General features: G+C 41.3%; 1 pseudogene; it reads right to left on the bottom strand.

The window, feature by feature from the left end:
• Positions 1 to 262: 262 nt before the first annotated feature.
• On the bottom strand, positions 263 to 4,722 carry LOC115072314 (annotated as a pseudogene).
• Between the last annotated feature and the right edge of the window lie 6,718 nt (positions 4,723 to 11,440).

The raw sequence follows: 11,440 nt of genomic DNA, 5'->3' as shown, positions 1-11,440 counted from the left end.
AACCCCTTTTTGTTCCACAGGTGGTGATTTCACTCACACAGGAATACTTTGTACTTCCACATTTGTTTTCTTTGGTGGTATCATATTAAGTTCAAGGGAAAAGGTGGCATTGTGAAAAGAAAAGGCTGATATATTTCAGTGCCCTGCAGCCTGTGAAAGTGTTAACATTTTGATGAAACGTGTTCAGTTCTAAGATGCTCTCAGATTAAAACAATTTTTCCAACATTAAAATGATCAAATTACAAGATTGGGAGAAATAATCTTAGAGACTACAATATTCAGGTACATCGTGCTGTACACAAGCTGCCTGCAGCTTCCCCACTCCAACCTTGGCTCTGCGTGGCTCTTCCTCTGGCTGCTGCCTTCTTTTTCATCCTTCCGTCTTCTCTTGAAATACAACTCAAAGGTTTTCATCTTCTAAAATTATCTGACACTCACTCTTCTTTTAACATTTGTAGCATCTGAGGGTCACATCCTGGCAGTGTAGAGTGTTCTCTACCATCATGAAAAAACATTCACCACTGCTTGGAGAAGAAGATGGAGATACATTCTCACGTCAAGAGGCAAGGATGGAGACCGATCTTTCTAGGACCTGTACTAATGAGTTCTCTTTGCTTGAGTCTAAAAGGTCACTGTGCTGAGGATTTAAAAGCAGTGGAGGGGGTGGTTTATGGCCTTTTTGATTCACCTCCACTGTAACAGCAACAGACAGGGTGGCGACACTACCTGCAGGGAACCCGCACCAGCCTATGTGGCCTCATCCAAGTTTACACTTTGATGTGGTTCCCACCTTGCACCAGGCAAAAGCTGGAAACTCAGAGAATCATCTCTATAACCTTCTTGGCTGGTGGAGGAAAATTGCTTTAAAAATCTGATTTGCTCTCTTCCTATTGCAATAGCTCTTGTTCAACATACTCCGTGAGCCTCTTGTGAGAGGTGCTTTGGTCTGCACTGTTCAAGGAGGGCAGTCTACTCCAACTACATTACGGTTAACTGCTATGATACATCAACATCTTTTAGTGTGTTCTTTGAGAATTTTCCATGTGGCTTCACAAGCTTTAGCCAATCAAGCTTTTCAGACAAGGTAAAATGGAAAAATCTAGCCTTTCCTACCTTGCTCTTTTGAAATTAAGTAGGCAGTTTCTGAAACTATCCTGCAGCCATCAACTCTGCTCGGCTCTTCTTCAGGTTTTTCCCTTTCTATCCGTTGACATGAACCAACTTTGGCACACTCCTGTGTTCCCCTCTGGTGCAGCTGCTGAGGCGCCACTGAGTTCCCGCTCTTCTTGCTGCTGCTGTTTGTAGCTCTGCCATTCCTCTTTAATTTTAACAGAGGATGGGAACTTGCCTCGCTTGCTTGAGTCTAGGAGACCTCTCAATGCTTCTTGTTCATTTTTTTTATTTTCATCTCATTTAGGACCTCCTTACCATTTGTCCTTAAAAATTTTTTTTGCCAGGTTCATGCCAGAGACACAGGCACAGTTTAACATATACAAATCAATAAATGTAATACAGCACATAAATGTAGTAAGGGACAGAAATCACAGGATCATCTCAATAGTTAGGTAAAAGGCTTTTGACAAAATCCAGCATCCTTTCATGATTAAAACCCTTAAAAAACTAGAAATGGGGCTGGAGAGATGGCTTAGCGATGAAGAACACTGGTCTTGCATAATACCCAGGTTCGAATCCCAACACCCACATGGCAGCTAACAACTGTCCATAACTCCAGTTCCAGAGGATCTAACAGCCTCTTCTGTCCTCCGTGGGCATTGCGCGACATGGGTTCACTTACCTACATGCAGGCAATACATGCATACACATAAAATAAAAATAATAAAAAAATTTTTTAGAAAAACTAGAAATGGAGGTAACATATCTCAACATAATAAAGGCTACATACAACAAACCTATTTTTTATGTAAGTGCAAATTTTTATGTAAGTACAAAAGACCCTGGATATTCAAAGCAATCCTGAGCAAAAAGCTTAATGTTGTAAAACGCAATTATCAACAGAATGGAAGACCAAGATACTAACTCGCAAAGCTACAGCCACCTGATTTTTGACAAATATGCCAAAAATACACAATGGAGAAAAGATAGCCTTTTCAACACATAGCACTGGGAAAAGTGGATATTCACATGTAGAAGATTAAAACTAGATCCTTATCTTCCACCTTGTATAAAAAACCCAACTCCAAGATCAAAGTTATTAATGAGAAATATGAAACTCTGAAATTGTTAGAGGAAAAAGTATGGAGCACACTTGAAGACAAAGGAATAGGCAAGGACTTTTCCAATAAGAAATAATGCTAAGTGACAAACTGGACCTCATGAAATGGAAAAGCTTCTGCACAGAGAAAGGCACAGTTAAACAGGGGAAGAGCCATTCTACAGAATAGTAGAAAATCTTTGCCAGCTCTACATCACACAGAGGATTAGTATCTAGAATACACAAAGAATTTTTAGAAACTAAGCAACAAGAAGTTAAATGGTAATTAGGCTACTGAAATGAATAGACATTCTCAAAAGTTGAATGGCCAATAAATATAAAAATGTTCCACATCATTAGACCTCAAAGAAATGCAAATCTAACTGACATTGAGATTGATCTTACCCCAGTCAGAATGCCAGAAGAGAACAAAAAACAGGGCCAGCAAGATGGTTCCACAGTTAAAAGTCCTTTCAGTGTCACATGATGACCTGAGTTTGATTCCCGGATCTCAGAGTAGAAGGACAAAACCAACTCCCACAAGTTGCCTTCTGACCACCACATATGCTCTATGGCCAGTGTGTACACATGTGTGCACACATCGAGATATGCAGTAACAATAATACTTTAAAAAAACAGCCAGATTAGGTAAGGTGGTACATAAAGAGACTGACGCTTGTGGCTCACTGGGGCCCAAGAGACAAGACCAGCCTGGGCAACATAGCAAGAGACCCATCTCAAAAAACAAACAAACAAACAAACAAAACCCCAAACAACTCAGAACAAAACAAAACAAAAAGCCAATATAACACAAAGAACAAAACACTCCAATAAAACCAAATGCAATCAACATGTATTGAAAAGCCTAAATAGCAGGGCTGGAAAGATGGCTCAGTAGTTAAGAACAGGTATTACTCTAACCCAAGTTCAGTTACTAGTATTCACATTGGGTGGCTCCCAAATACCTGTAACTGCAGTTCCAAGGGCCCCTACACTTTTGGCCTCTGTGGACACTGCACTCATGTACACATACACCTCTCCAAACACACATAATTAACAATAATACAAACAAACGCTTAAAAAATTAAATTCCTTAAATGACTTTTCTTAGTTTATTGGACAGTTCTCTTTGACACCCTCAGCATTGAAGTCTCCAAGTGGAGACAGTGGCACGAAGACAAGAGATTTTTGCATCTTGAGTATTGGGAAACCCTGGCAAGCTTGCTTTACCTTGTGACATTATCCTCTGTCTTTTATAAAGTAGTATGAGACCTTAAAAATATCAAATCCTATTACAATTATTTTGAGAGATTTCCAGGAATTTCACCATTACCTTCAGATAACAGGAAGCTTGCTTGGGGGGAGAGGAACCCTAAGACTAATGACCATTCCATAAAATTTCTTATATAAATTAAGAATTCAGCTTAAGTTCCTTTTCCAAATAACAAATAACAAAATATATCTGAGTACTTTAAGTTTGATCACTTCTTCCTGGCCTTTGTTAACAGTTTATCACAATGCAGATATACAATTTAGTTTTTAATCTTTGCTCTACTCTATAAAGTAACTTTTAAAATTAATTAATTTTTATTTTATCTGTATGAGTGTTTTTGTCTGCATGTATATAAGTGCACCAATGCCTGTGGGGACCACATGAGGGTGCTGGATCCCCTGCAACTGGAGTTACAGTTATAGGCTGCCATGTGGGTGCTGGGAGCCCAACCTGGGTCCCATGCAAGAGCAGCCAGAGTCTTTAACAGTGGAGCCATCTTTCCAGCCCATAAAGTAACTATTAGCATCTCTGTTCTGTGAAGAAATCTACAGTGACCAAGATGACCCAGGAAACCCAAGAGCAGAATCGGAGTTGTGTTAGGTATGTTCCAAGCTTTCCCTTGCACCTCCTCCCTGGAAGCTCGCTACCCTAACTGGTGGCTCCTCTTACTCCTGTTCACATTTTGAGGGAACTTGGCCTTTGCTCCTTATTTATTCTCAGTGAGCCTCAGTGCTTCCATGTCGATGCCACAAAGTGACTAACTCACAGACGAGCAATGTTCTCATCGGCTGTATCCAAGCTTTCAAATGAGCCCCTGTGTCTGCTGCTCGGAACCGTTGTGGAGTTAAAAGGAGATGCTCTTAACTAGTACCTGGTATACAGCAAGTGCTCGTAAATAACTGCTGTTACCACGATGAAAGGGAAAGAAAAATAGCAGCTGCTTTTCTTTCTGTGCATTGATCTGGTGCCACTAAAGAGTCATTTGATTGAAACTTAGAGCCCATCTCTTCTCTTGACATGCTAAGTATTTTCCTGACAATTTTATCCACGAAGGAATGAGCTAGGCATTATATTTACTACAGTTCCCACCAAATGCAGTCAGTGAAACAGATGCTTAATAACATACTTGTGCCTTAAAAAACAAACAAACAAACACCGTTACCACAAGCAGAGTATTAAAAACTTCTAAGAGCGAAGGAAACTGTTCAAGATCTCCTTTGAGATTCGGCCGGTACATATCGGCAGCAGCGCAATGCCGTGAGGACAGTTAGAAAGATGGCAAAAACTTGCCAGAGAACAAACCAGGTGAAGCTGTAAGAAAATGAATGATTTCTGTACGTTTACAGTTCAAGACGACTCTTCTCATTTAAAAGATTAGGAGTTTGCTCTGGGTATGGTGGCTTACGCCTTTAATCCTAGCACTCGGGTGGCAGAGGCAGAGGCAGGTGAATCTTTATGAGTTCGAGGCCAGCCTGGTCTACATAGCGAGTTGCAGGCCAGTTGAGGCTACAGGGAGACCCTGTCTCAAAAAGACAAAAAAAAAAAAAAAATTAAAAAAAAAAAAAAAAAAAAAAAAAAAAAAAAAAAAAATTAGGAGTTTGAGAATCTTCAGTAATATGCCATCCTAGCCAGACACCGCAGACTGTCCTCGGGCTGCTGAGCCTACACACTGTGAGCCACCGGCAAAGGGCGCAGCGACTCCGGATAGTGGGAACCCAGTCTGCTCCCTCTCCTCCCTCTCCTCCCTCTCCTCTCTCTCTCAGACTCAGTCTGCGGACCAGTGGTCTCCGGATCTGGCCAGAGCTCGAGCCAGCACCCGGGTGGACCTCGGTGAGGACCGGGAAGGGCCGGCACTGAGCCCTGGAGACGCGAGGTCGCGCTTACCCGGCTCGGCGCTCGCCCTGCGCCTGCCACTTACCCAGGTCTCCGGGGGCACCGCACTGGGATGCGGAAATGGAGCCACGCACAGGCCAAGCGCCCAGCCCCGCGCAGGAGTCCGTGGGACCGCCTGGCCCTTCGTTGCCGCCGCAAGAGCCAAGTGGCCGGGAGCTGGCCGCGGGCCCGTGCCCGGGGTAGTCCCACCTGCGCGCTCACCACGCCCGCTGCGAGCCCAGGGGGAGGCGCACGGCCGGGGCTTAAAACCGAGAAAGGAGCCCAGGGGCGGGCACCACCCCGGAGCCCCCCGCCCACCAATCCGCCCCTGCGAAGTGCGGTTCTGAGCAAAGAGGGGGATCGGCCACTGCGGACAGCGTGTGACGGAGATGACAAAGCTGCTTCAGAACGGACATGGCAATTTAGCAACTCGTTCATTCACGTATTTATCGAAGCATCCCGTTTAGGCTGGTCCAAAGAGAAGGGGAAAATAAAAAATAAGTTGAGTAAAGTATTTCTTAGATGTGCTAACATTTGGAGTTCAACACGCCTGATGCCTGATCAAAACTTTTCTCTTTCCCTCATTTCCTAAGCGCGTGGTGCCCTGCTGTGGTCTCCAGACTGTTAAAGATGGAAAAAACGCCCATCTTAGAATCTACATACAACATGCAAGTACACCGAGACATAATGTAGTTTACAGTCTTTAGTAACTTATCTATGTGAATAATTGGATACAAATAAAGCTTTTAAATTGTAGAATCAACAATTTGTTACTTTGGAACAAGATGGTTCATGGTTGTAAGAATCCTTTGTAACAAAGCCAACTGAATTGCCAGAGTCAAAAGTGAGTTATTTAAGCCAGGTGTAGTAGTGGCTCACGCCTGTAATCACAGCACTTGGAAGGCTGAGCTAGAAGGCCTGTGCGGACCTTGAGGCCAGCCTGAGCTACATGGTAAAACTAAAATATTAAACATTTTTAATTGAAACAAATATTTCAAGTTTCAAATTTGCTGTTTTTTTCTGTGATATGAGTCTTAGTAATATGCTACTTAAATATTTTTCTGCAAAGCATTAAGAAAAACCTTAAATATACAGATTTTTTAGTTTCTTCAAAGTATTGTTAGCATTGAATGAGACCTTGCTAAATGAATAATAAATAAATAAATAAATAAATAAATAATACACAGTAGCTTCTGATCAGTTTGAAGGCTCAGCTGATATGGAGGATATAGAAATTATGGTAGTCAAATATTAGTGACAAACGTGTACTTTATGGGTTAGATTCTTTTTTATTTTTAATTTTTTTTGTCTTTTTGAGACAGGGTCTCCCTGTAGCCCCAACTGAACTGGAACTCACTATGTAGACCAGACTGGCCTCGAACTTACAAAGATCCACCTGCCTCTGCCTCCCGAGTGCTGGGATTAAAGGTGCACACCACCACACCCAGTTAATTTTTTAATAATCTTATTTAGTTTATTAGTTATTCACATGCACATATATGATGAAAAACAGCTGAACATATTAGAGATGTAATCTTAAAAGTCTTTTTTTTTTCTTGAAGGAGTATACAGTTAAAAATGATGACAGATCACTGGTTATCGACCTCTAACTGCAGCACCTTACAACACTGCAAAGGGGGCACAAATGGCTTTCAAAAGCACCCAAGGCATTTGCTTTGGAGTGAGACCTGAGACTCCATGAGACAAAGACTTGAGTGTGATTGTTAAGTAAGTGTGGCAAACTGTGAGACTACAGGAAGGTGCTGGCAATGACCACAGCCTTCTTGATTTTCTTCTAGTCTCCGGATGCAAATACATCATGTAAATACAGAAGCACACCCTTGGTCTACCAGTCTATCATTTACCTTAGGAGTCACATCAAGTAAGAACACGTGCTAATATTTGCATGCAAGCGTGGCTCTCTCATCCTGTTCACTCTCTAGATTTTAAGCCCCTGGAGCACCAAGATCCTGCTTCACCTATCTTTTGTCTCCAGGACCTACCACAGTGGATGGCACAGGACAGGAAGCTCAATAAATCTTCACTGAGTTGAGTTTGCCTTTCTCTGAAGGAGCCCATTCTCTTTGGTCAACTAAAGTTGTAAGTGTTGTGGAATCTTCAAAACTGTCATCAGAGTTAAGAAGTACTTGGAAATTACATCTAGTTTTCTCAGCAAGTTGGTGATCCTTCCTTCTGTGCAGTGCTTTCTGTGTTCCTCCCCCTAGCCTCCTTCCCTTACATGCTTACATATCTGGTTAGAGAGAAGAGAAAGGCTTGCTTCTGTGCTTTTTGAAGAGTGAGCCCTAGTGAGACAGTAGAGGCGGTCTAAGGCAGTGTGAGCCCAACATGTGAATCAAAACTGCCAACCTACGACTGTGACATGGCCTTCTGCAAATTAGACGCTCAGCCAAGTGAATAACCACAGTGACAGTGACAGGCTTTTCTAGGAAACACGAGTTCAGTTTCCTTTTCTGGTGACTTTCTATTCCTTGAAATGTCTATTTTGGTTCATTGTTGACACTGAGCATCTTCAGTGTCGTTACTCATACCATCCTATGAATAACTGGTATGTTCTCTGCTTAAAATGCCGCCTAGGATAAATAGAGATTGCAGGCATTGGATGAGTGCTGCTATTAATTAACTGTGGTAAAAGGGTGTCAGTATGATCTTAACCTTTTACTTATAATGAGACTCAGATCTAAGATTAACTGCTTATCCCTGTTGCCTCATTTTGAACAAGTTTTATTTCTAACAGTTTTCACTGAATTATTAGTTTCACTTATCATTCCAAAGTGTTAAATCAATGTAACTCCAAAATATACTTACAATGTCATATGTTGAAAAGGAGTATATTGCAATGAAGAGTCTTAGAGTCTGGTAAATCAAAAATACCTTGTCTTTTTGTTTTGAGTCTGAACCTTTAATTACTAAGCCATTTCTACAATCCCCAAATATTCTTAAAAGAGAGTCATGCCGGGCGTGGTGGCGCACACCTTTAATCCCAGCACCTGGGAGGCAGAGGCAGGTGGATTTTTGTGAGTTCAAAGCCAGCCTGGTCTACACAGTGAGTTCCAGGACAGCTGGGGCTACAGGAAGACCCTGTCTCAAAAAGGCAAAAATAAAAAGTCATAACTTCTTTTAAAAATTATAATTTGTGTGTGTGCATATGTGCACATGTTTGTGTATGCCACAGCATGTGTGTGGAAGTCAGTGTGCAGCTTTGTGGAGTTGAGTCTCTCCTTCCATCTTTACATGGGTTCTGGGGGTTGAACTCAGGTCATTAGGCTTGTGTGGATAGCAAGTGCCATTACCCACTGAGCCATTTCACCAGACCAAGTCATAACTTCTCACAAAAGAATAACTTTAACATTGCAACATTAATAATCACAGGCATTATTTATAGATGAACAAATCACATGGAAGAGGAATGTCTTACAGAATAACAATGAATTTTCTAGAGATTTTTAGATTGCTAGAAGTTGTTCTGAATGAAAATAGAAGTAAATGAGTGAACTGAGATTCAGTGAAGGACACAAGGCCCTGTACAGTATAAGTTCTGCTAGTCTTTTAAAAAATATTTATTTATTTATTTATTTATTTATTTATTTATTTTAGTTTTGGGGCTCTTTTTGAGATGGGGGTCTCCCTTTAGCCCTAGCTGGCCTGGAACTCACTATGCAGGTTGGCCTTGAACTCACAGAGATCTGCCTGCCTCTCCTTATGGGCATGCACCACCACGCCCAGCCTGTTTTTATTTTTTTTATGTGTGTGAATGTTCTGCACACATGTAAGTGCACCATGTGCTTGCAATGCCTGTGGACACCAGGGGAGAGTGTCAGATACCCTCAAATTGGAATTATGGACGGTTGTTGGGTACTATTTAGATGCTAGGAACCCAGGTCTTCTGCAAGAGCAGCCAGTGCTCCTAACCACTGAGTCATCTCTCCAGCCCCAGGCTCTACTATACTTAACCGTTAAGTCTGGATATGAGAATAACCAGATTCATGAGCCCCCTACCGCCCCCATAGAATGGCTGCCTACCCTGTCCTCAGGGGCAGACCTATTAGTGATGCAAAACTTTGAGAAGTTCTTATAAAGAAGAGAGCTATTTATATAAAAGGCAAGTTTCTCACAAACATTTCAATGTAAAAGCCATACATAGGTTCTTTAAGTGCTTTTTTTTGTTTGTGTAGTTTCCTTGTGCTAAGGCTCAAACCCAGAGCCCTGTGCATGTTAGGCAAATGTTCTACCACTGAGCTACAGCTCCTGTTTTGGGCTCTTTTCTCCCTCCCTCCATCACTCTCTCTCCTTCCTCTCCTCTTCTCTTCCCTTCCTTCCTTTCCCTCTAACCCCTTTCTTCTCCCAGTACAGCCCAATGAGCTCTCTAGAACATGGCATTTGGTGAGCATTAGCATTCTTTTCTACATCCTGCGTCTCTAGACTCCAAAATACCCCTTTGCTGCATGCGTCTCATACGTGGAACAACTGTGGAGGAGTATACCAGTGTGTGGTATTTTGTTGTTGTCTTTGCACACCTGAAGACTCGGCCCTCACATATGTGATGCACGTGCTCAATCATGGGCAACAGCCCCACTCCTATTCAAGATTTTGGCCTGTAGGATCTCTACTAATACTGAGACAAAAAGACTTTTTTTTTGGGGGGGTGGCTTTTTGAGACAGGGTCTCCCTGTAGCTCCAGCTGTCGTGGAACTCACTATGTAGACCAGGCTGGCCTTGAAGACAAAAGGACTCTTAATGAAATATCTTTTTTCTACACACCAAATACTATAAGAGTAGTTTGCATGTTGCTAATTTTCCCTCCCATTTGTCTCTTCCCCAAATAATAGTTTTATTGCAATCCACATTTATGCTCAAGCCATTAGAGATACATAAAAACACAATAGTTTTTAAATATTTAAATAATATATTTTTTATATTCTCTATTTAAACAAATACCTATTCTGTCTATGTCTTTTTTCTGCTCCTTTTCCTTTTCCATATAATATAAACTTCATCTCATCGCATATTTAATGGTCCTAACTTTTTTTTGGTAGCTGTCACAGTACTCCATACTAGAATATATTTCATGGTTTTCTGCTTTTCCTTGTTTCTGACAGGAAAATCAGTTTTAACATTATCTTGTTCTCCTTCCTGTACCTGTTTTATTTTCCGTTCTTTTGATTCCTTTAAGATCTCATTATTGTTTATTTTCAACCCCTGTATGACTGCATGCTTTGCCGTATTTTCCTGTGTCCTACCTGACGTTTGTTGAGCTTCTTAGACCTGTGGTTTTGTGATTTTTGCCAAATCTGGAAAAATTTTCAGACATTTCTTCAGCTGTTTCTTTTGTTGCCCCCCACCCCAACCCTGTCTTCCAGTCATACAACTTTAGAGTGTGGGGCATCATAGCAAAGGTACTGAGCTACCTTTCACTCTCTCTTTGCTTCAGCTTGAGAAAGTTCTACTGCTCTGTCTTCTAGATTATTGCTCTTTCTTTCCTCAGTGTCAAATCTGTATAATTAGTTTTCATGTAAGGTATTAAGTTATTTCCACTTCCAGAAGTTCCGTTTGGCTTTATTTCTTATATTATTTCCCTTTAAATCCTTTACAATTTATGGCCGTTGTACATTCTGGCATGCTATTTCTATGGTCTCTCTTATTTCTTGGTTTACTTTTGGTACTTGAGTTGTCTCCTCAATGTGAGTCATATTATTTATGCCTCTTTGTCTCTCTGGAAATTTTCTTGTTCAGCCCTGGAGGCTGCGAATGTTACATAACTCTAAAGGTCTCAAGCACTTGCTACCTGGGCCTTTGCAGGAAGTTTGCTGAGGACAGCACTCTGCTGAGGAGCCTTTTAAAGTTCATTTCCCTTCGGGTTTTCTGCTTTATCTTATTTCCTCTTTCTTCATTTATCTTCCCTTTCTAGTTCTAGGCTCTTCCCACCCACTGACACCCTCATTTATATAACGTATCTTTCCAATCCATACCCCATGCATTTACTTACACACGTTTGTGACAAATATGTAATATTGTCATATGTCTTGAATTTTTAAATGTTTTATTTTAATTTTAACTTATGCATA

Source organism: Nannospalax galili, unplaced genomic scaffold, assembly GCF_000622305.1.
Source record: "Nannospalax galili isolate Female #2095 unplaced genomic scaffold, S.galili_v1.0 scaffold441, whole genome shotgun sequence".
Taxonomy (NCBI): Eukaryota; Metazoa; Chordata; class Mammalia; order Rodentia; family Spalacidae; genus Nannospalax; species Nannospalax galili.
The sequence above is the reverse complement of the archived record's forward strand: the minus strand, read 5'-3'. Positions and strand labels throughout refer to the sequence as shown.